At 49.4% G+C, this 22,167-nt stretch overlaps 1 protein-coding gene across 1 annotated transcript in view; it reads left to right on the top strand.

Annotated features, from left to right (window-relative positions):
* The window catches only part of LOC122942241 (alpha-2-macroglobulin-like protein 1), a 236,408-nt gene that overhangs the window by 99,325 nt on the left and 114,916 nt on the right, over positions 1-22,167 (top strand). The gene's annotated exons all lie outside the window — the stretch shown is intronic.

The following is a 22,167-nucleotide window of genomic DNA, read 5'->3' as shown; positions in this document are numbered from 1 at the left end:
ACGTCATCGGGTGCTATATAGCACCCGATGACGCATGTTCGGCTCATTTGTAGTCAGGGAGAGCTGCGCTTCAGAAGGGACAGAGAGTTTAGGGAGTCTGACCGCAATCAATTCAGTAGAAAAACGTTTCAAAGACCCAAAAGTCCTTTTAAGGACTATTGTGTGTGGTGGCAGGCTGGCAGTATTTTATAGCTACAGTACACATTTTTTCCATCATTTTTAATAATTTTTCTATAGAGGGTGTCTGCAGTGACTAGAGACATCTGTCCAATACCTTCTGTGTGTCGTGGCCAGAGATTGGAGAAATATAACAGAAATCTTGTCGAATAGAATACTTATACAGTGGCTCACCAGTTCAGTAATATGGAATGAGGTGCTCTATCATCGGCACACCCAAAAGCCGTTAGATGCAAGGGAATAAAATTATGCACCTGGACCTTTGCAAGCACCATCAGCGACCACATCCACTTCCCTGGATTGCGGGCCCTAATTCAATCAAGGTTTCCGCCAGCACCTACGTTATTATCCGTGTGCAGCACCAGTTAGCCATCAGCCGGTAGCTGGAAGCAGTGTAGTACTGCAGTGGGGAAGCGTCAACAGGCCGTGCTGAAGCTGAATGCTTAGGGGACAAACAACACACTGCCTCAGAGGTGTTGCAGGGGATAAGAGACCAGACTGAGCTGTGGCTCTCGCCACTCAACCGCAGCATGACTGTGTGTGATAATGGCCGAAACTTGGTGGTGGCTTTGGAGCTCGGCAAGCTCACACACATCCCATGCCTTGCCCACGTCTTAAACTTACTGGTTCAGCAGTTTCTTAAAACCTACTCCAACTTGCCTAAGCTACTGGTGAAGGTGCACAGCGTTTGTGCACATTTCCGCAAGTCATCGACTGCTTCAGCCGGTCTGTCAACGCTGCAGCAGCACTTGAAATTGCTGTTGTGCGACATGAGCACGTGCTGGAACTCCATGTTCCACATGTTGGCCAGGCTTTGTGAGCAGCAGAGGGCTTTAGTGGAATACCGGCTGCAACATGGTCGTTGTCTTTCCAGTCAGCTTCCGCTAATCAGAAGCGAAGAGTGGGCATGGATGTCTGACCTCTGTGAGGTTTTAACAAACTTTGAGGAATGAACACAGATGGTAAGCAGCGATAACGATATTATCAGCATAACCATCCCACTTCTGTGTCTACTCAAACGCTCGCTGCTCACAATTAAGGATGACACTGACGACACCAGAGGTGGAAATGTCTTCTCAGCGCGAATTGGACGATGAAGAGGAGGAGGAGCAGGAGATGGTTGCCTCCGCTACTGAGGGTAGTACCCATGGAAGTCTAATTCCATCTGTTCAGCGTGAGTAGGCAGAAATCGAGGAAGAGCATTTTAGACATCACGGATTACTGGGTGTTCACTCTTCTTGTCCCCCCGCTTCAAAGAGAACTTCTCTTATCTCATTCTTTAGGTGGAAAGGACAGGCAAAACGGTGCAATACCAGAAGGTCCTTGTTGAAAAATTGCTCCAAAAATTTCCATCTGACAACGCTGGCGGCAGAGTCCGTAGTTCCTTGGCCAACCGAGGAGGGGAGACAAGGGGAACACACAGCAGTTCCAACAAAGGCAGAGCAACACTCTACAATGCCTGGGACAATTTCACAACATCCCGCCAGCACCCTCACCCTGATGTACGGCCTAGTGTCACGAGGAGGAAAAAGTTTTGGAAGATGGTGAAGAAGTACGTAGCAGACTGTGTCAGCGTCCTCAGTGATTCCTCAGTGCCTTACAACTATTAGGTGTCCAAGCTGGACACGTGGCACGAACTGGCACGCTATGCCTTGGAGGTGCTGGCCTGCCCTGCCACCAGCGTTTTGTCTGAGCGGGTATTTAGTGCTGCTGGTGGCATTATAACAGATAAGCTTATCCGCCTATCAACTGAAAATGCTGACAGGTTGACGCTTATAAAAAATTACCAAGGCCTGGATTGCCCCAGACTTTTCAACTCCACTAGAGGAAAGCGGATGAACAAAGGCACTTTAAATGTGTTTAATGTACTGAATACACTGTATTCCCATGCTCCCCTTCCACCACAAAAAAAGGTGTATGGTTAAATCTTCCTTTTCTCATCCTCCTCCTCTTCCATCATATCAACATGCTTATTCGTCGCATATAATGCCCTCGCATATATACCCTCGCATATCATTTTTTTACAGGGTCAGCTCAACTGCAGGCCCTCACATATAGTGTTTTACAGGATTAGCTCAACTGCAGGCCCTGGCATACAATGTTTTATAGGGTCAGCACAACTGCAGGCCCTCGCATATGTTTTACAGGTTCAGCTCAACTGCAGGCCCTCGCATATGATGTTTTACAGGGTCAGCTCAACTGCAGGCCCTCGCATATGATGTTTTACAGGGTCAGCTCAACTGCAGGCCCTCACATATAATGTTTTACAAGGTCATCTCAACTGCAGGCCCTCGCATATAATGTTTTACAGGGTCAGCTCAACTGCAGGCCCTCGCATATAATGTTTTACAGGGTCAGCTCACCTGCAGGCTCTCACCTACAATCTTTTACAGGGTCAGCTCACCTTCTGATGACCACAGCGAAGTCTTGCCTGTTGGTACTCTGGCACACATGGCCGACTTCATGTTAGGCTGCCTTTCCCACGACCTGCGCGTTATGCGCATTTTAGACAACATGGATTGCTGGTTGTTCACCCTTCTTGACCCCTGCTACAAAGAGAACGTCTCATCTCTCATTCCTCTGGAGGAGAGGACAAGCAAAACAGTGTTATACCAGAAGGCCCTTGTTGAAAAATTGCTCCAAAGTTGATAGGGCAGACATCCAAATGGATCGCCACTGTCACGGGTACATGCGATTGCTTATAAGTTATCTAGAGTCAACAAAGCGGCAGCAGGTCCTCACCTACAAGTCCAGTCTCAGTAACCAAGAGTCTGGTCAACACAATCCTCATCATGATGGCACACTGGGTGTACATTGTGGAGGCCGGGAGCAATTTCCCTGCTGGCACCAGACTTGCCCTCCAATAGATCCTCGTTAACGGAAAGTGTACTTATTCCAATAACAGGGCAGCTTAGGAGTGCTGTATTGTTATTTATTGTCACTACCTCCCCTAATCGGGAGTGGGTAATTGCCGCGTGCCTGCTGCCTTCCTTGGATGCTTGTGCTTTAATAACTTGACCCACCCTCTCTGGGGGGTTCACAATTAGGAAAAAAAAAAGGGGCAAGGCAACAACAGCCAATGAGATTTCAGGAATTGACCTCCCTTGGATGTGGTAGCCTTTTCTCAGGCTCCCTCTCTGGCATCGAACCCTGATTGCCTGTTACCCATGATCACTATGGTAGGCACATAAAAGAACATCGAAAGTTGATAGGGCAGATGTCCGATGGGATCATCGCCATCACAGAGATGTGCAATCGCCCAAAGGTTATCCACAGTCATCAATGTGGCAGCAGGCCCTCGCCCCTAATGTTTTAGATGGTCAGATCAGCAGGCCCTTTGTCATGGTCTTACCTTCTTACTGTTCTCCTTCGTTTGACATGTGCTGGCGGCCATCTTGGTTTCTGGGTTTCTTGTAGCCTCCCACCCTGCGGCTTCTCCTTCCCACTGGGAGGAGCTGGATGCCTAGCTCATATATATAGGAGGTCTGTGGCTTCAGTTCCTTGCTTGGTCCTCCTGTGTTCACATGCTTCTAAGACTGCTGCTGCTTCTGGTTCCTGATCCTGGCCTCGTCTGACTACCCCGTTGGTTCCTGATCCTGGCTTCGTCTGACTACCCTGCTGGTTCCTGATCCAGGCTTCGTCTGACTACCCTTCTAGTTCCTGACCCCTGTCTACGCAAGACCCTGCTTCGGTTTAGCCATCCGTTTGGACTTTTGCTTACAGCTTGATTTTCAATAAAGCCTTCTTATTTCCACTTATCTCTTGTTGTACGTCTGGTTCATGGTTCCATGACATTAGGACCAAGCCATGAATTTTGACGGTACAGGGCCATCCTCGCTACCTACGCTGGTTGCCAGACTTGATCAGCAGGATCACCTGTTGGGTCGGTTCGCTGTGGCGTTGCAAACCCTGCTTGAACGCACGGCTCATTTCGCTTCCGTTGCCGATGGGTCGGTTGTCGCTCCTGGGCCCGCTCCTACTGCCGCTCCGGTTGTTGCGAAAGAGTCTACCCCGACACCTGTTGCTGCGCCTGCGGTGTCTCGGGGTATGACCGGTTCTGCCCCCCTTCCACAGCGCTTTGGGGGAGAGCCAACTCAGTGCCGAGGTTTCCTTAACCAGGTGGGCATTTATTTCGAGTTGCTGCCACATGCCTTTCCTACTGAGAGATCAAAGGTGGGCTTCTTGATCTCGCTGCTCTCGGACAAGGCCTTGGCCTGGGCCAGCCCTTTATGGGAGAACAACAATCCGGTGGTTGCCGAGTTTTCCGGTTTTGTTGCTTCTCTTCGGAAGGTATTCGATGTGCCGGCTCGTGCTGCCTCTGCTGCGAAGCTCCTTATGTCCATCAGACAGGGTTCACGATCCGTAGCTGAATACGCCATTGAGTTTCGTACCCTGGCAGCAGAGGTGGGCTGGAATAATGAGGCTCTGGTCGCTGCTTTCTCTCATGGTCTCTCGGATGCCTTGAAGGATGAGGTTGCAGCTAAGGACCTACCAGTGGAGCTCGAGTCTCTTATTTCTTTCCTGATTTTGATTGACACCAGACTCAGGGAGAGGCCTTCCTTTAAGGAGAGCCTGCGGAGGTCTTCTAACAGATTGGCGCCTACGTTTGCTGTCCCACCCGTGCCTCCCTCTCCTCCCACGCCTCCTGGGGATGACTTGTCTGGGGGTGAACCCATGCAGCTGGGGTTTGCTCGCCTGTCCGAGGGGGAGAGGGTACTCCGGAGACGCGAGGGCCGATGCATGTACTGTGGTCTCGGTGGGCATTTTCGGTTGGCATGTCCGAACTGTCCGGGAAACGCTCGCACCTGAGATCCTGTCGGGGGCAGATCTTGGGTGGAGTCTCCTCGTCCCCGGTTTCCCGTGTTGACAAACCACTGATCACTGTTGTCCTCTCCTGGGTCGGGGGCTCGGTGACGACCCAGGCGTTGGTGGACTCTGGTGCTGGTGGTTTGTTCATTGATAGTGTGTTCGCTGCCGCCAATTCCATTCCTCTGCAGCCTCGAGGTTCCCCACTGGCTCTTGAGGCGATAGACGGCAGACCCCTTCTGCCGCCACACGTGACTCATGAGACCCTTCCAGTGGGGATAGCCATTGGTGCCGTTCACAGAGAGTCGGTCTGTCTCCAGGTGATTTCGTCTCCACACTACCCGGTGGTCTTGGGGTACCCCTGGCTCCAGAAGCATAATCCGACTTTCGATTGGAGATCGGCCGAGATCCTCTCGTGGTCACCGCAGTGTGGGGCTAGTTGCATCCATGGGCCTGTCAAGTTGCTGTGTACTTCCTCGGACTCTCTGTTGCCTCCTGAATACGAAGAGTACCGGGATGTATTCGATAAGGTGCGCGCGGTTGCCCTACCTCCGCACCGCCCATACGATTGTGCCATAGAGTTACAATCTGGTGCCGTTCCTCCTCGTGGCAAAGTCTATCCACTGTCGGTAGCGGAGAATGAGGCCATGGAGGAGTACGTGAGGGAGGCGCTTTCACGCGGACACATTCGCAAATCCTCGTCCCCGGCAGGGGCTGGATTTTTCTTTGTGAAAAAGAAGGGCGGTGAGTTGAGGCCTTGCATCGATTACAGGGGTCTCAATCGCATCACGATCAAGAACGCTTACCCGATACCCTTGATTTCCGAGCTGTTCGATCGCCTCAAAGGGGCCACGGTCTTTACCAAACTCGACCTGAGGGCGGCATATAACCTGGTAAGGATCAAGGCGGGCGATGAGTGGAAGACCGCGTTTAACACCAGGACCGGTCATTATGAATCCTTGGTTATGCCCTTTGGGTTGTGCAATGCGCCCGCAGTCTTCCAGGAATTCATCAACGATGTTTTCCGTGACCTGTTGCAGCAGTGTGTGGTGGTCTATTTGGATGACATCTTGGTATATTCTGAATCCATGGAGGCCCACATTATGGATGTCAGACGAGTGTTGCAACGGTTACGAGAGAACAGGCTGTTCGGTAAGCTTGAGAAATGCGAATTTCACCGATCCCAGGTAACCTTCTTAGGTTACATCATTTCCGCTGAGGGGTTCTCCATGGATCCTGAGAAGGTTTCGGCTGTCTTACAGTGGCCCCAGCCCAGTGGTCTCCGTGCCCTGCAGCGCTTTTTGGGCTTTGCCAATTATTATCGGAAGTTCATCAGGGACTTTTCTATGCTAGCCAAGCCTCTCACGGATCTGACCAGGAAGGGCAGTAATTTCCAGGTCTGGCCGCTCGAGGCCATCCGAGCTTTTGAGGCTCTAAAGTCCGCCTTTGTGTCGGCTCCGATTCTGTCGCATCCCAACCCTGGGTTGCCCTTTGTCCTCAAGGTGGACGCGTCTGAGACGGGAGTAGGCGCCCTTCTGTCTCAGCGTAGAACACCAGAGGGTCCTCTGCTTCCCTGTGGGTTTTACTCCCGGAAACTGTCTTCCGCGGAGTGCAACTATCAGATTGGTGACAGGGAGTTATTGGCCATCGTGCAGGCCCTTAAAGAATGGAGGCACTTGCTCGAGGGTTCGGTGGTTCTGGTCCATTGGCGTGGTTATGGTCCAGAGGAGCGTTCCTGGGTTCCCTCCGCAGATGTCCATGCTCCTGCTTTGCTCCGAGCCTTCCACGCACGCTTCCCTCAGAAACCGTTCCTTACTCCGCGGAGGAGGGGCCCTTGAGGGGGAGGTACTGTCATGGTCTTACCTTCTTACTGTTCTCCTTCGTTTGACATGTGCTGGCGGCCATCTTGGTTTCTGGGTTTCTTGTAGCCTCCCACCCTGCGGCTTCTCCTTCCCACTGGGAGGAGCTGGATGCCTAGCTCATATATATAGGAGGTCTGTGGCTTCAGTTCCTTGCTTGGTCCTCCTGTGTTCACATGCTTCTAAGACTGCTGCTGCTTCTGGTTCCTGATCCTGGCCTCGTCTGACTACCCCGTTGGTTCCTGATCCTGGCTTCGTCTGACTACCCTGCTGGTTCCTGATCCAGGCTTCGTCTGACTACCCTTCTAGTTCCTGACCCCTGTCTACGCAAGACCCTGCTTCGGTTTAGCCATCCGTTTGGACTTTTGCTTACAGCTTGATTTTCAATAAAGCCTTCTTATTTCCACTTATCTCTTGTTGTACGTCTGGTTCATGGTTCCATGACACCCTTGCTCCAAATGTTTTTGAGGGTCAACAGCAGGCCATCAATCATAATTTTTCAAGGGTGTATCGGAGTATCTCTTCCTTGTAATTTTTGGGAGCACTTGCACTTTATATACAAGTAAATATACAGGAAAGAATGTTTCGTAACAATTTTTCCTCTAAAATAGTTTTTTCCCCCCGTTTTTTGTATCTGTAAAAGTGGCATACAACTCGGACAACATGGTTCCCAGCAGCGACCTGAGAGTCCAAGATGCATCGAGACATCCTCTCTATGCTGTTCCCAAACCATTTCGGTGGTGTTTCCATCAATTTCTGACCTTTTCCTATCAACCAGGCACCCTCCCCTCTTCAGAGCAGGGGGTGCCTCGTTTAATGCTTGGGTTCTCTAATTGACTTCCATTATACTCCAGCATCCCGATGTGTTCGGCCAGAGCACTTTGGTGCTCAATCATCACTAGGGTTGAGCGAACCCAAACTGTAAAGTACGGGTTCGTACCGAACTTAAGGATTTTTGGACCCTGGACCCGAACCCGAACATTTCAGTAAAAGTTCGGGTTCGGGTTCAGTGTTCGGCTCTTTCTTGGAGCTTTTTGAAAGGCTGCAGAGCAGCCAATCAACAAGCGCTTAACTGTCTGACCTTAGAAGCCATCACAACCATGCCTACTAATGGCATTGCTGTGATTGGCCAGTGTAGCATGTCATGTCTCTATATAAGCTGGAGTCACGTAGCTCTGCACGTCACTCTGCTGTGCTTAGTGTAGGGAGAGGATGCTGCTGGTGATTTCAGGGAGAGAAAAGGAGAGAATTTTTGCTCAAAATCTGAATCTAACTCAGCGATCTACATACATTGTGTTTTGTGGGTGCAGGGCACAATTTTTTTATCCTGCCCTGAGCCCAGTGACCGAAAATAACTTTAATAAGTCAGTTAGGTGAGCGGCGGCGGTGGCCATTTTATGCAAGCTCAGTGCACTAGCACTGCATCTGAGCTTTTGGGACATTGAAAATCCCATTTTTTTGGGCAATTTACAACATCTGGTGCATTTGCAGGCTTAGTCAGTGTGCAATTTAAGCTAGAACTACAGCCATCATTTTCTGGGTTTTTAAAAACACACTTTTTGTGCCAAAAAACACTATTTTCCAGATCTGCAAGTGTTAAATTCAAGTTTAACCACCTCCCGACCGCCTAACGCGCCGGGAGGTGGTTGATTTACTCCTCCTGGACGCATTGGCGCGTCATCTCGCGAGACGCGAGATTTCGTCACAGCCGGCCCGCGCATGCGCATCGCGGGCCGGCATTTCGTCGAGAAGTATTTTGTCAGCAACCTGCCAGCCAATGATCGTGGCTGGCAGGTTGCTGATTTTTTAAAAAAACAATCAGAAGCCAGATAACCCATCATATTAGTAAATATGATGTGGTTATATGGCTGCTGTGCTCCTCTGCTCCTTCTTTTGGTCGGTTGGTTCCAGCAGAGGAGCAGAGGAGCACACATCATTGTGAGTACCCACCAACACCACACTTAGCCCCCAGATCACCCCTCTGAACCCCTATTAACCCTTTGATCACCCCTTTGATCGCCCCTGTCAATCACTAGTGAAAGAAAAAAAGTGATCAGTGCAAACTGTCACGTTTTTTTTTCACTGGTATTGACTGTTAGGTTTTAGGTATAGTTTAGGCCCCTTGGTTAGGTATTTAGGGATCAGTTATCGCCCAGCCCACCGCACCGCAGTCCGTTATTCGCTGATTAGCGTATCGCTAATCAGCATTTGTACTTTTATAGTATCTGGAAGTGATCAAAACTGATCACGGTCAGATCTATAATTGTATTAGTGTCACTTTAGTTCTCCCTCCACCCAAAAGGCAGTGTTTGCCCGATCAGGCCTGATCAGTCGCCCACACGTGCGTTCGCCCACACCCGCCCCACCGCAGTGACAAAAAAAAATTTTTTTTTGATCGCTGCACATTCACTTTACACGCACTGCGGCGATAAAAAAATCAGTTTTGATATTTTTTATCAACCGCAGCGGCCTCTGGTACTTCGCTAGCCTCCCCTTTGTAAGACAGGCTTGCTTTTTTTTTCTTGTTTAGTCTCAGGGAATACCCCTAAATTTAGTTGCCCACATGTCAAACAGGGGGTATTCTTCTGAAGAGGCCTACAGGCTTCTGACCCAGTCGGATGAGGAATGGGAACCCTCATCTGATGAATCTAGCGGGTCAGAATATGAACCTGTAGAAAGCAGTGGCAGTCTGACCCAAAGTTCGGACGAGGAGGCTGAGGTCCCTGATAGCACCAGGCGTACCTGGCCCCGTGTCGCTAGACCGCAGGTTGCGCAGGATCCGCTTCAAGAGCAGCAGAGTGGGGCTGGTGCTGTCGGATTACGTGGTGAGGCCTACACCAGCAGCCCAGCCCTTCCTGGACCTAGTACCAGCACTGCCGTAGAACATGGTGAAGTAGCGAGCACCAGAAGGGTAGTTGAAGCTGGTACGGTGGCACGTGCAGTAGTGACCCCGTCGCAGCCACCGCAAAGACGTGCCCGTAGAGCCCCTAGAATCCCTGAGGTGCTGGCAAACCCTGATTGGCAGTCCCCAACTTCAGCCGCACCTGTAGTTCCCCCTTTCACCGCCCAGTCTGGAGATCGGGTTGAGACAGCTCAGATCGGTTCAGCCCTGGGATTTTTTGAGCTGTTCTTGACTGCGGAGCTCTTAGACTTAGTTGTGGCAGAGACAAACCGGTATGCCACACAATTTATAACCGCTAACCCGGGAAGCTTTTATGCCCAGCCTTTCCGGTGGAAACCAGTCCAAGTTTCCGAAATTAAAACTTTTTTGGGCCTCCTCCTCAACATGGGTCTAACTAAAAAGCATGAATTGCGGTCATATTGGTCCACGAACCCAATTCATCATATGCCCATGTTCTCTGATGCTATGTCCAGGACACGATTTGAGACCATCCTGCATTTCCTGCACTTTAGTGATAACAGCACCTCCCGTCCCAGAGGCCACCCTGCTTTTAAACGGCTCCACAAAATTCGGCCCCTCATAGACCATTTCAACCTGAAGTTTGCAGATATGTATACCCCAGAGCAAAACATCTGCGTAGACGAGTCCCTTATACATTTTACCGGGCGCCTTGGCTTCAAACAATACATCCCAAGCAAGCGCGCCCGGTATGGGGTCAAATTGTATAAGCTCTGTGAAAGGGCCACAGGCTATACACACAAATTTCGTGTCTATGAGGGAAAAGATCAGACCCTGGAGCCGGACGGTTGCCCTGACTACCTGGGGAGCAGTGGGAAGATAGTCTGGGACTTGGTGTCACCCTTATTCGGCAAGGGGTACCATCTTTATGTGGACAATTTTTACACAAGTGTGGCCCTCTTTAGGCATTTGTTTCTAGAACGGATTGGCGCCTGTGGTACCGCGCGAACTAGTCGCGCGGGCTTCCCCCAACGGCTCGTTAGCACCCGTCTTGCAAGGGGGCAGAGGGCCGCTCTGTGTAACGAAGAACTGCTCGCGGTGAAATGGAGAGACAAGCGTGACGTTTACATGCTCTCCTCCATTCACGCAGACACGACAATCCAAATTGAGCGAGCAACCCGTGTCATTGAAAAGCCCCTCTCAGTCCACGACTATAACCTTCACATGGGAGGGGTGGACTTCAATGACCAGATGTTGTCTCCGTATTTAGTTTCCCGCAGAACCAGACGCTGGTATAAGAAGGTGTCTGTATATTTAATTCAATTGGCTCTGTATAATAGTTTTGTTCTCTACAGTAAGGCTGGGAGAACTGGATCCTTCCTCAAATTTCAGGAAGAGATCATCGAGAACCTCCTGTACCCAGGAGGTTCCGTGGCCCCATCCACCAGTGTAGTTAGCCGTCTACACGAGCGACATTTCCCCAATGTCGTTGCTGGTACCTCAACCCACCCGTCACCCCGAAAAAGATGTCGTGTCTGTAGCAGGAGTGGAATAAGGCGTGGCACCCGCTATTTCTGTCCTGACTGTCCTGACCACCCTGCCCTATGCTTTGGAGAGTGTTTCCGGAAGTACCACTCACAGGTACACCTAGCATAGGGATCATCTCACCAGGACAGGCACACAGGGCTATTAGGGCCCATTCACTCACTGCTGCTGCAAACGTCTCCTTTCACCTGGGACAAAGTGCATAACGCACTTCGCCACATCTTTGGGCGATTTGCGCTTTGCACATTGACCCATGGGGAAGGAGAGGTTTGTTCTATAAAGGTAAAAAAAAAAAAAAAAAAAAACACCAGTAAGCAAACACGTTAATGTTTAGTTCAAAAAGTTAAAGTTTACATGTTCTGTTCCAAAGGTTATAAAATTATTGCGTTGCGGCCTGGTTTTTTCATTTTTTTTTTTTTTCTTTTTTTACCTTCCAGGTGGACCAACCGATCGACTAGCTGCAGCACTGATGTGCATTCTGACAGAAGCATTGCGCTGCTGTCAGATTACACGCAAGTCGGTGTATGCGGCGCTGCAAGACGAGATTTCTCCTCTGCAGTAACAGATACGTTTGCCGAGGCATACGAGCTGAGGAAGAGGCAGCGTTCCTATGCTTTGGCAAACACTTTGTATGTAAAAAAAAAAAAATCCCGGCAATGATTTATTCATCCACATCGATTGATGTGAATGGAGAAATCGGGTTTGCCAGGGCATACGAGCTAAGTGGGTATGGATGTTGGGCGGAGCTCCTATGTCCTGGCAGACGCCTTTCCCCTCCTTTTTTTTTTGGCAGAGATTTTTTCATCCACATTGATCGATGCGAATGAAAAAATCTGTGCCGTTCATTTTTTTCTTTCAGCCCAGAGGCTGAACGGAAAAAAAAAATCTCATTACCTGTATGCTCAATATAAGGAGAATAGCAGAAACTCCTAATGCTGGCCATACATGTAATGATTGTGGAGACCCTCAAATGCCAGAGCAGTACAAACACCCCACAACTGACCCAATTTTGGAAAGAAGACACCCCAAGGTGAGGGGCATATTGAGTCCATGAAAGATTTACATTTTTGTCCTAAGTTAACAGAAAGTGAGACTTTCTGAGAAAAAAAAAATATATATCAATTTCCGCTAACTTGTGCCAAAAAAATACATTTCTATGAACTCGCCATGCCATCTTCTTTCCAAAGTGGGGTCACATGTTGGGTATTTATACTGCCCTGGCTTTTTAGGGGCCCTAAAGCGTGAGAAGAAGTCTGGGATCCAAATGTCTAAAAATGCCCTCCTAAAAGGAATTTGGGCACTTTTGCAGCCTAGATGCGCAAAAGTGTCGCACATCTGGTATCGCCGTACTCAGGAGAAGTTGGGGAATGTGTTTTGGGGTGTCATTTTACATATACCCATGCTGGGTGAGAAAAATATCTTGGTCAAATGCCAACTTTGTATAAAAAAATGGGAAAAGTTGTCTTTTGCCAAGATATTTCTCTCACCCAGCATGGGTATATGTAAAATGACACCCCAAAACACATTCCCCAACTTCTCCTGAGTACGGCGATACCAGATGTGTGACACTTTTTTGCAGCCTAGGTGGGCAAAGGGACCCACATTCCAAAGTGCACCTTTCGGATTTCACCGGTCATTTTTTACAGATTTTGATTGCAAGGTACTTCTCACACATATGGGCCCCTAAATTGGCAGGGCAGTATAACTACGCCACAAGTGACTCCATTTTGGAAAGAAGACACCCCAAGGTATTCTGTAAGGGGCATGGCGAGTTCCTAGAATTTTTTAATTTTTGTCGCAAGTTAGTGGAATATGAGACTTTGTAAGAATAAAAAAAAAATAAAAAATCATCATCATTTTCCGCTAACTTTTGACAAAATATAAAAAGTTCTATGAACTCACTATGCCCATCAGCGAATACCTTAGGGTGACTACTTTCCGAAATGGGGTCATTTGTGGGGTTTTTCTACTGTTTGGGCATTGTAGAACCTCAGGAATCATGACAGGTGCTCAGAAAGTCAGAGCTGCTTCAAAAAGCGGAAATTCACATTTTTGTACCATAGTTTGTAAACGCTATAACTTTTACCCAAACCATTTTTTTTTTGCCCAAACATTTTTTTTTATCAAAGACATGTAGAACTATAAATTTAGCGAAAAATTTATATATGGATGCCGTTTTTTTTGCTAAATTTTACAGCTGAAAGTGAAAAATGTCATTTTTTTGCAAAAAAATCTTTAAATTTCGATTAATAACAAAAAAGTAAAAATTTCAGCAGCAATGAAATACCACCAAATGAAAGCTATATTAGTGAGAAGAAAAGGAGGTAAAATTCATTTGGGTGGTAAGTTGCATGACCGAGCGATAAACGGTGAAAGTAGTGTAGTGCAGAAGTGTAAAAAGTGGCCTGGTCATGAAGGGGGTTTTAGCTAGCGGGGCTGAAGTGGTTAATAGATACAGCTTTCATATTATGTTACCAAAAAAACACTTTTTGGGCAATCAAACATCTGGATGAGTCAGTGTGAAATTTAAGCTAGCAATACAGCCATCATTTTCTGGGTTTTTAAAAACACACTTTTTCCAGATTCCACAATTTTTCTGCCCTTGCAGCCTCAGCACGTGTGAAATTCCAGGTTTATATACTGCTGTCAAATTCAGTTATTAAACAAACACCCGTTTGGGCAAAAAAAAAAATTGTTGGCAGCCTTTGCTGCAGGTGTCATTGTGAGATACCGCCTTTACATACGGTACTGTCTTTCTATTCAGTTATATGAAATAAAGCCATTTTGGGCACAATTCTTCGATAGCGTCCTAGTGTGGATCAGGGCGTGTGAGATACACCCTTTAAATACAGGGGTTCTATTCAGGTATTTTAAATACAGCCATTTTGGGCCAACAAATTTAATTGCAGCCTAGTGTGGATCAGGGCGTGTGTATATACAGGGGTTATATTCAGATATTTGAAATACCGCCATTTGGTGCACAAATCTTTAATTGATGCCTACTGTGGGTCAGGCCGTGTGAGATACACCCTTTACATACAGGGGTTTGATTCAGGTATTTGAAATACAGACATTTTGCGCAAACAAATTTATAATTGAGGCCTAGTCTGGTTCAGTTTGTGCGAGATACACCCTTTAAATACAGGGGTTTGATTCAGGTATTTGAAATACAGCCATTTTGGGCAAACAAATCTTTAATTGAGGCCTAGTCTGGTTCAGGCCGTGTGAGATACACCCTTTGCATACTGTTGTTCTATTCTACAATTAAACACCCATTTAGGGCAAGATCCTAAATTCGAGAAATATGAGGAGAGCGTCAAATAAGGGACGTGGCCCAGGTCGTGGTGCTGCCGGTGGAGCTCCTGTTGCAGGGAGAGGATGTGGTCGATCTGTGCCAGCTACACGCACAAGTGAAAACCCTTCTTCAGGTGCGAGTAGGCGACAGAACCTGCAGTGGTATTTGGTCGGGCCTAATGTGGCTCTATGAATGGTGAGGCCTGAACAAGTACAGGCGATAGCAGATTGGGTTGCTGACAGTGGATCCAGTTCCTTCACATTTTCTCCCACCCAGTCTCCTGCTGAAAGATCAGAGTTGGCACCTGCAGCCGATGTCCATCAGTCTTTCACCTCACCCCCTTGCAAATCAGCCAAGCAGTCTGAACCCCAAGTCATGCAGCAGTCTCTTCTGCTTTTAGATGACTCTGTTACCAAGGTTTCCCAGGGCCATCCACCTATCCCTGCCCCAGAAGTGGAAGAGATTGAGTGCACTGATGCCCACCCACTTATCTTTCAAGATGAGTACATGGGAGGACCATCGCAGCACGTCTCGGATGATGACGAAACACAGGTGCCAACTGCTGGGGCTTTCGAAAGTGTGCAGACTGACAAGGAAGGCAGGGGTGAAGACTGGGTGGAAGATAATGTGGAGGACAATGAGGTCCTCGACCCTACATGGAATCAAGGTCATGCGAGTGACCTATGTAGTTCGGAGGAAGAGGCGGTGGTTGCACAGAGCCACTAGCACAGCAGAAGAGGGAGCAGGGTGCAAAAGCAGAGCGGCCGTCCTCTAGACAGTACACCTGCTGCTGCCCACCCCAGCAAGGGACCGAGCACACCAAAGCCAGCTCCAAGGAGTTCTCTGGCGTGGCAGTTCTTCAGACAATGTGCTGACGACATGATACGAGTGGTTTGCATACTGTGCAATCAGAGCCTGAAGCGAGGCATAAACGTTCTCTACCTGAGCACAACCTGCATGACCAGGCATTTAAGTGCTAAGCACGAGCTGCAGTGGAGTAGACACCTCAAAAACCAAGAAAGGTCTCTGGCTCCTCCTGCTTCCTCTTCTGCTGCAGTCTCGGCCTCTTTATCCACCTCTGGAGTGACAGTGTCACTTGCCACCCCGCAAACAGAGGATCTGCCAGCAACACCAACACCTGGGTCACCAAGCATCTCCACAATGTCCCAAGGAAGTGTTCAGCTCTCCATCTTCCAAATGCTGGAGAGGAAGAGGAAGTACTCCCCTACTCACCTGCCCTGAATCCCTAGCCCTGAATGCCAGCATTACTAAATTACTGGCCTTTGAAATGCTGTCATTCCGTCTGGTGGAGACGGATAGTTTTAAAGGCTTATGGCGGTGGCTGTCCCACAGTACGTCGTGCCCAGCTGTCACTACTTTTCCAGGAGAGCCATCCCTTCCCTGCACAACCAAGTAGGGGACAAAATCTGGTGTGCACTGCGCAACTACATATGTGGCAATGTGCACCACACTACGGATACGTGGACTAGTAAGCATGGTCAGGGACATAATATCTCCATAACAGCACACTGGGTAAATGCAGTGGCGGCTGGGCCTGAGGCGGATAGCAGTTTGGCGCATGTCCTTCCACCACCGAGGATTGTAGGGCACTTCAGTTTGCCTCCTGTTGCTTCCTCCTCCTACTCCGCTTCCTCATCCTCTACCAGCTCCTCATCTGGTCAGCGTAACACCTTCACCACCAACTTCAGCACAGCCAGGGGTAAACGACAGCAGGCAGTTTTAAAACATCTGTTTTGGGGGACAAACCCCACACCTCGCAGGAGCTGTGGACGGGCCATGAACAGCAGACCAATGAGTGGTTTGTGCCAGTCAGCCTCAAGCCCGGCCTGGTGGTGTGCGATAATGGGCGAAATCTCGTAGCAGCTCTGGGACTAGCCGGTTTGACACACATCTGGCCCATGTGCTGAATTTGGTGGTGCAGAGATTCCTTAAAAATTGCCCCGATATGTCAGAGCTGCTGCATAAAGTGCAGGCCGTCTGTGCGCACTTTCGGCGTTCACATCCTGCCGCTGCTCGCCTGTCAGCGCCGCAGCGCAACTTTTGCCTTCCCGCTCACCGCCTCATATGCGACGTGCCCACAAGGTGGAACTCCACCTTGCACATGCTGGCCAGACTGTGCGAGCAGCAGCAGGCGATAGTGGAGTTTCAGCTGCAGCACGCACGGGTGAGTTGCTTGTCGGAACAGCACCACTTCACCACCAATTACTGGGCCTCCATGTGAGACCTGTGCTCCTTGTTGCGCTGTTTCGAGTACTAACATGGCCAGTGCCGATAACGCCGTTCTCCGCATTACTATCCCACTTCTGTGGTACACTGTTTACATCTCTGCATGACCTATGTCCTTTGTACCATACATTATGCACTACAGCCATGGCGGTCTGGCCACATCTGATCTCCACTCATCCTTTACAGTAAATTATTTATCATGTCTGCATCTATGGGTTGGTCATTGTACCACATATCATCTGTTTTTCCCATATCTGCAGTAATTTAATTGATAGATCATTATATTTTGTGACCAGTGTGTCCGTCCAGGGTGGCACTCGTTTTCTTTTTCCCCTGCTCCCTTACCCTGTCCTTAGCATTCACTACATGTGTGTTTTTTATTGTGAACTTAATAAAAACGTATATATTTTTCTTATTATTGGTACTCTAAGCTCCTCTCTTCTGTTTTCTGCCGTTATACTCGGAGCTTGTACCGAGTTATCCTCTTTCAGGTATCCCCCTATATTTATTTAAATTAATACAGGCATTGCCCTTGCTATATAGGCTGGGGGACTTCTGGGGTCGTCTTCTCTTCTTTCTGATCTATTCCACTTCTATGCCTCCTTTAAAAAATGCTCCTGGCGATGATGGAAGAGGATGTGGCACAGGAGGAGGAGGAGGAAGAGGGATTATTTCGTAGGGTTTCCAGCCAGTCATTCCCAAGTGGCTCCGACGGTGGGTTCCTGCACCCACAAACGCCAGGTACACAATTGTCCAGTGACCAGGGCACAGTTCTGGAGGATGACGAGGTGGAGGATGAGGTGGAGGATGAGGAGGAGGAGGAGGAACGGTGTTCACAGCAGGGTAGCACCCAGACCAGCTCATGGCCATCACTGGTGCGTGGCTGGGGGGATACAGAGGACACAGACGATACACCTCCCACAGAGGACAGCTGGAACACATGAGCTATTACATGCTGCAGTGTCTCCGCAACGACCGCCGAGTTGCCCACATTCTAACTTGTGCTGATTACTGTGTGGCCACACTGCTGGATCCCCGTTACAAGGACAACGTACCGTCCTTAATTCCCTCACTGGAGCGTGATTGTAAGATGCGCGAGTACAAGCGCACGCTGGTAGACGCACTTCTGGTGGCATTCCCACTGATAGCGGGGGTACAGCGGAAGCACAAGGCGAAGGCAGAGGAAGAGGTCGCCAACACAGCTGGGGCACCGCCAGCCCCTCAGAAGGCAGGGTTAGCATGGCCGAAATTTGGAAAAGCTTTGTTAGCACGCCACAACAACCAGCACCACCAGCTGATATGGAACGTCTTAGCAGGAGTCAGCATTTCACCAACATGGTGGAGCAGTATGTGTGCACACGCCTTCTGGGTCTCCAAATTGGGCACATGGCCTGAGCTTGCCCTTTACGCCTTGGAGGTGCTGGCCTGACCTGCAGCCAGTGTATTATCTGAACGTGTGTTTAGCACGGCAGGGGGCATCATCACAGACAAGCGCGGCCGCCTGTCCACAGCCAATGTGGACAAGCTCACGTTCATTAAAATGAACCAGACATGGATCCCTTAGGACTTGTCCGTTCCTTGTGCAGAATAGATATGTATACCGGCCATAACCAGCCATTGTTATACGGCAGCGCAATTGCTCATTGTTGTATTTGGATATTTCACACTCTTTTAGAGTGTACCCTAATTAAAAAAAAATTAAATTAAAACCAAAGACCTGTGTTGGCTACCTTGTCCTCCTCCACCGCCGCTTCCACCTACACAGCTACATCCACCGCCTCCTCAAACTCCTACTCCATATGGAACTCCACCTTATAAATAGGGATGAGCGAACTCGAACTGTATAGTTCGGGTTCGTACCGAATTTTGGGGTGTCCGTGACACGGACCCGAACCCGGACATTTTCGTAAAAGTCCGGGTTCGGGTTCGGTGTTCGTCGCTTTCTTGGCGCTTTTGTGACGCTTTCTTGGCGCTTTTTGAAAGGCTGCAAAGCAGCCAATCAACAAGCGTCATACTACTTGCCCCAAGAGGCCATCACAGCCATGCCTACTATTGGCATGGCTGTGATTGGCCAGAGCACCATGTGACCCAGCCTCTATTTAAGCTGGAGTCACATAGCGCCGCCCGTCACTCTGCTCTGATTAGCGTAGGGAGAGGTTGCGGATGCGACAGTAGGGCGAGATTAGGCAGATTAACTCCTCCAAAGGACTTGATTAACTGATCGATCTGCAGCTGTGCATCATTGAGCTGCTGATCCTCAATTGCTCACTGTTTTTAGGCTGCCCAGACCGTTTGTCAGTCACATTTTTCTGGGGTGATCGGCGGCCATTTTGTGTCTTGTGGTGCGCCAGCACAAGCTGCGACCAAGTGCATTTAACCCTCAATGGTGTGGTTGTTTTTTGGCTAAAGCCTACATCAGGGTGAAGCTGTCACACCAAGTGCATTTAACCAGCAATAGTCTGTTTATTTTTTGGCCATATACTACATCAGGGGCAAGCTGCGCCTGTCACCAAGTGCATTTAACCCTCAATGGTGCGTTTGTTTTTTGGCTAAAGCCTACATCAGGGTGAAGCTGTCACACCAAGTGCATTTAACCAGCAATAGTCTGTTTATTTTTTGGCCATATACTACATCAGGGGCAAGCTGCGCCCGTCACCAAGTGCATTTAACCAGCAATAGTCTGTTCATTTTTTGGCCATATACTACATCAGGGGCAAGCTGCGCCCGTCACCAAGTGCATTTAACCCTCAGTAGTGTGGTTGGTCAAGCTGTGACACCAAGTGCATTTAACCAGCAATAGTCTGTTCATTTTTTGGCCATATACTACATCAGGGGCAAGCTGCGCCCGTCACCAAGTGCATTTAACCAGCAATAGTCTGTTCATTTTTTGGCCATATACTACATCAGGGGCAAGCTGCGCCCGTCACCAAGTGCATTTAACCCTCAGTAGTGTGGTTGGTCAAGCTATCACACCAAGTGCATTTAACCAGCAATAGTCTGTTCATTTTTTGGCCATATCCCAGTCTAATTCTGTCAGTAAATCCATACCGGTCACCCAGCGCCTAAATACTAGGCCTCAAATTTATATCCCGCTAAATCTCTCGTTACCGCTGTCCTGTTGTGGCTGGGAAAGTTATTTAGTGTCCGTCAAAGCACATTTTTTGTTCTGGGTTGAAATACAATTCCCAATTTAGCAATTTAAAAATTTAGTGGTTTCTGCTATATCAGAGCTATTTGAAATCTATCCCTAAAAGGGTATATAATATTCAAGGTGCACATAGGGTCATTCAGAATAACTTCACACACCCGCTACTGTGCATATCCCAGTCTAATTCTGTCACTAAATCCATACCGGTCACCCAGCGCCTAAATACTAGGCCTCAAATTTATATCCAGCTGAATTTGAATACAATACATTGGGCCAAATAATATTTTTGTTGTTGTGGTGAACGATAACAATGAGGAAAACATCTAGTAAGGGACGCGGACATGGTCGTGGTGGTGTTAGTGGACCCTCTGGTGCTGGGAGAGGACGTGGCCGTTCTGCCACATCCACACGTCCTAGTGTACCAACTACCTCAGGTCCCAGTAGCCGCCAGAATTTACAGCGATATATGGTGGGGCCCAATGCCGTTCTAAGGATGGTAAGGCCTGAGCAGGTACAGGCATTAGTCAATTGGGTGGCCGACAGTGGATCCAGCACGTTCACATTATCTCCCACCCAGTCTTCTGCAGAAAGCGCACAGATGGCGCCTGAAAACCAACCCCATCAGTCTGTCACATCACCCCCATGCATACCAGGGAAACTGTCTCAGCCTCAAGTTATGCAGCAGTCTCTTATGCTGTTTGAAGACTCCGCTGGCAGGGTTTCCCAAGGGCATCCACCCAGCCCTTCCCCAGCGGTGGAAGACATAGAATGCACTGACGCACAACCACTTATGTTTCCTGATGATGAGGACATGGGAATACCACCTCAGCATGTCTCTGATGATGACGAAACACAGGTGCCAACTGCTGCGTCTTTCTGCAGTGTGCAGACCGAACAGGAGGTCAGGGATCAAGACTGGGTGGAAGACGATGCAGGGGACGATGAGGTCCTAGACCCCACATGGAATGAAGGTCGTGCCACTGACTTTCACAGTTCGGAGGAAGAGGCAGTGGTGAGACCGAGCCAACAGCGTAGCAAAAGAGGGAGCAGTGGGCAAAAGCAGAACACCCGCCGCCAAGAGACTGCTACTGACCGCCGCCATCTGGGACCGAGCACCCCAAAGGCAGCTTCAAGGAGTTCCCTGGCATGGCACTTCTTCAAACAATGTGCTGACGACAAGACCCGAGTGGTTTGCACGCTGTGCCATCAGAGCCTGAAGCGAGGCATTAACGTTCTGAACCTGAGCACAACCTGCATGACCAGGCACCTGCATGCAAAGCATGAACTGCAGTGGAGTAAACACCTTAAAACCAAGGAAGTCACTCAGGCTCCCCCTGCTCCCTCTTCTGCTGCTGCCGCCTCGGCCTCTTCTGCTGCTGCCGCCTCGGCCTCTTCCTCCGCCTCTGGAGGAACGTTGGCACCTGCCGCCCAGCAAACAGGGGATGTACCACCAACACCACCACCACCACCTCCGTCACCAAGCGTCTCAACCATGTCACACGCCAGCGTTCAGCTCTCCATCTCACAAACATTTGAGAGAAAGCGTAAATTCCCACCTAGCCACCCTCGATCCCTGGCCCTGAATGCCAGCATTTCTAAACTACTGGCCTATGAAATGCTGTCATTTAGGCTGGTGGACACAGACAGCTTCAAACAGCTCATGTCGCTTGCTGTCCCACAGTATGTTGTTCCCAGCCGCCACTACTTCTCCAAGAGAGCCGTGCCTTCCCTGCACAACCAAGTATCCGATAAAATCAAGTGTGCACTGCGCAACGCCATCTGTAGCAAGGTCCACCTAACCACAGATACGTGGACCAGTAAGCACGGCCAGGGACGCTATATCTCCCTAACTGCACACTGGGTAAATGTAGTGGCAGCTGGGCCCCAGGCGGAGAGCTGTTTGGCGCACGTCCTTCCGCCGCCAAGGATCGCAGGGCAACATTCTTTGCCTCCTGTTGCCACCTCCTCCTTCTCGGCTTCCTCCTCCTCTTCTTCCACCTGCTCATCCAGTCAGCCACACACCTTCACCACCAACTTCAGCACAGCCCGGGGTAAACGTCAGCAGGCCATTCTGAAACTCATATGTTTGGGGGACAGGCCCCACACCGCACAGGAGTTGTGGCGGGGTATAGAACAACAGACCGACGAGTGGTTGCTGCCGGTGAGCTTCAAGCCCGGCCTGGTGGTGTGCGATAATGGGCGAAATCTCGTTGCAGCTCTGGGACTAGCC

This window comes from Bufo gargarizans, chromosome 6 (genome assembly GCF_014858855.1).
Source record: "Bufo gargarizans isolate SCDJY-AF-19 chromosome 6, ASM1485885v1, whole genome shotgun sequence".
Classification (NCBI taxonomy): Eukaryota; Metazoa; Chordata; class Amphibia; order Anura; family Bufonidae; genus Bufo; species Bufo gargarizans.
The sequence above is the reverse complement of the archived record's forward strand: the minus strand, read 5'-3'. Positions and strand labels throughout refer to the sequence as shown.